Source organism: Melanaphis sacchari, unplaced genomic scaffold (assembly GCF_002803265.2).
Source record: "Melanaphis sacchari strain LSU unplaced genomic scaffold, SCAv2.0 Contig395_pilon_pilon, whole genome shotgun sequence".
Taxonomy (NCBI): Eukaryota; Metazoa; Arthropoda; class Insecta; order Hemiptera; family Aphididae; genus Melanaphis; species Melanaphis sacchari.
In genome coordinates this window covers 571,267-574,123 of record NW_020271251.1, presented here as the reverse complement: position 1 = coordinate 574,123, position 2,857 = coordinate 571,267, and the positions used below count along the sequence as shown (strand labels likewise).

Sequence of the window (2,857 nt, the reverse complement as noted above, 5' to 3'; positions counted from 1 at the left end):
TATAAATAACATGTTTGATTGGCACACGTATACGTTTATTTATTTCATTAAAACACTTAAAGCAGTAGTTTTCGACCGGTGTGTCGCGGCACACTGGTGTGCCACAAGCGCCTTTGAAGTGTGCCGCGATAAATCTATTGATTGAGTTGATTTTGTATACATATATATGTATAATGTATTACACACTATAGTTAAAATTTGAAAATTTAATAAAAAGTTCCTTATAAGTAGTTCATACTGTAACCTAAAGTTGTAAACATAATTTTATTAAACAAATTTTTTTTAAATATTTTAAATTTAAATTTATAAAAGAAATTAAATGTTAAAACTAAGAAAATGACGATTTTAGTAATTTTACTAAAATTAAAATATATTTTTCGTGTAAATTTGAAAATTTTACTTATTTTATTATAATTTTAATAAGCATAGTGAGTAGTGACAACTTCAAAATATTTGGATGAATTAATAAGAGAATGCACAAGCCTTCAACTATTTATACCACGAACCTATTCACAACGTTCTATATGGGCTATATGGTAAGTCGGTATTGAATCATTAAAATGTTCCTATTTTTTAGTGTTGTGATATAAATGTATAATAGTAAAAAAATATTCAAATAATTAAATATTATCTAATCATTAAAAATAAAATCAATACAATGTTTTCTCCAGAAATTAATTTAATCTATCGTATTATTTTCTGTAAAATAAATTACCTACTTAGTATAGCAATATGAATTACACATCGTAAAATACCCGTAGGTTGCTATCTTCGCTTAGAATCATTTTCCATATAAGTATTCAACGATTTATACAAAATTTTAATTTAAAATTTAACTACGGTTACCTACTTTGCCTTGCCCTTTTATTTTTCTGATTATTTTAAAAAAGTGTTGTATGCCTGTTATTAATGCTATTACATTTATTTTTTGCGTTTATAATTTAATCTATTTCGCTTACTGTGATGACGTTTAAATTAAAGACGTAACTATAGGTAAATGTAAAGTGTAAAGTGGGTATATTACAATTCAACCTATAAGTTATATTTTGTGCTCGATCAGCGATTCAATAATAGATATTTGAAAATAATTATAGCATAAGGATTATACTACTATAGTCTTCAATACTCATATCTAGTCACTATTACTCTAAAGTTGTGAGGTGTGTATATGAATAATTGTTAAATCGTGTTCTAGCTAAAAACCTGGTTAACATTATTTTGAGATCTGGCCTTGGTATTTAACTTTAATATTAAAGTTATACTATTAAACAATATATTAATATAATAATTAATTAATATGCTTTTGGTCGAAATCGTCGAGTTCTTCCCATTATATCTCGACGCATAGATTCAAAAAATAGAAACTTCTTTTCTTCGTCGTTTTTAATTTTTGTTTCATTACATTTCTGAACAGGAAATATTTAAAAAAAAATTAAATTATCATGTATTGTAAAAATTATGACTGTAAAATGGTAAATTATTTATTTACACGATTTAAGAGTTATAGGTAATACCTTACCATATTTTCATAGAATATTCCATGATATAAACCACTATTATTCATTGATGTTTTTAGCGTTTCAATATCATTATTATAATATACAGGTTTTGTGTTTCTAAGTTTTAAATTTTTTTTTTTCTGTAAAGTTTCTTTTTTTCGAACTTTGTTATTGATTCCAAGACTATGATTGTGGTCATTTGTATAATCATGAATTTTTCGACAAGTTGCATTCTCATAAATTTGAATTTTTCTTGCTGGCTTTATTGCAGTTATTGTAAACGTTGTATTGGTGGCGTTAAATCGAATGTTATTACCAGTGTCATTAAGCAAAATATTCTCAAAGTACTCAAATATCCAATCGACAATATAAGAATAATATGTTTTAATAAGAATTAATAATTGAACTACATCTATCATTATTAATTTCTTGAACAATTGCAAAAGTTTTTTTTCAAATTTCTAAGTTAAAAATTATGATATACATTGAATTGTAGGTAGGTAAATACCATACAGCTAATCAATTTTTCAATATATAGTTATTACATTTTTTATTATTTGTTGAAAATTTAATGACGCATTTTATGTTTCACGAAGTAATTTAATAGTATTATAATTATTGTAGCATAGCAACAATTATATAAAAATATAGAAAGGTACCTATATTAGCTTTTAACAGAGTCTATATATGTATAGTTTTCATAAATTTTAAAATGGAAGAATTATTTAATAATCATAAAATATATTGTCTTGCTTATTTATTTGAAGCTCAATAGTTATACACAGTTAAATATGCCCCTTATTTATAAATTTATTACCTAAATGGCTAAACATTTAAGATTTTAAAAGTTCCTTAAATGCAAGATTTTTAAAAGTTTTTTTTACTTAACTAAAAAAAAAATTAGTGTAGTCATACCTATGTTAATTTTTGGTATGTCAAGAGTTTTCAAACTAGGTACAAATTTTGACGAAATGGGAGATGGTATTTTGCGCCATTTTAATTACCTGTAATTTGCGCCATCAAAAGGTACATTTAAGGACGTATGTAATTTGCGCCAAAATATAAAAACATAACATGTATTTTGCGCCACATATACAAATTAATTTTGGTAATTTGCGCCACGACAGAAAACGAAAAGGAATATGTAATTTGCGCCACACTTTTAACTTCAGTATTGCTGGAATTTACCAGATAAATTTACTGAAATAATCACATAGGATATACAATAGTCAATAATACGTATCGACGTGTATCCAATATAATATTGTTGTGTTCTACTGATAATAGACATATCATCTCTATTAGATTACGTCTAATCTAACGAAAATTTTCAATCTATTGTTACATATTGTTAATAT

General features: G+C 24.8%; 1 pseudogene; it reads right to left on the bottom strand.

Moving 5' to 3' along the window:
- Window positions 1–221: 221 nt before the first annotated feature.
- LOC112597200 lies at window positions 222–1,894 on the bottom strand (annotated as a pseudogene).
- Window positions 1,895–2,857: the final 963 nt, after the last annotated feature.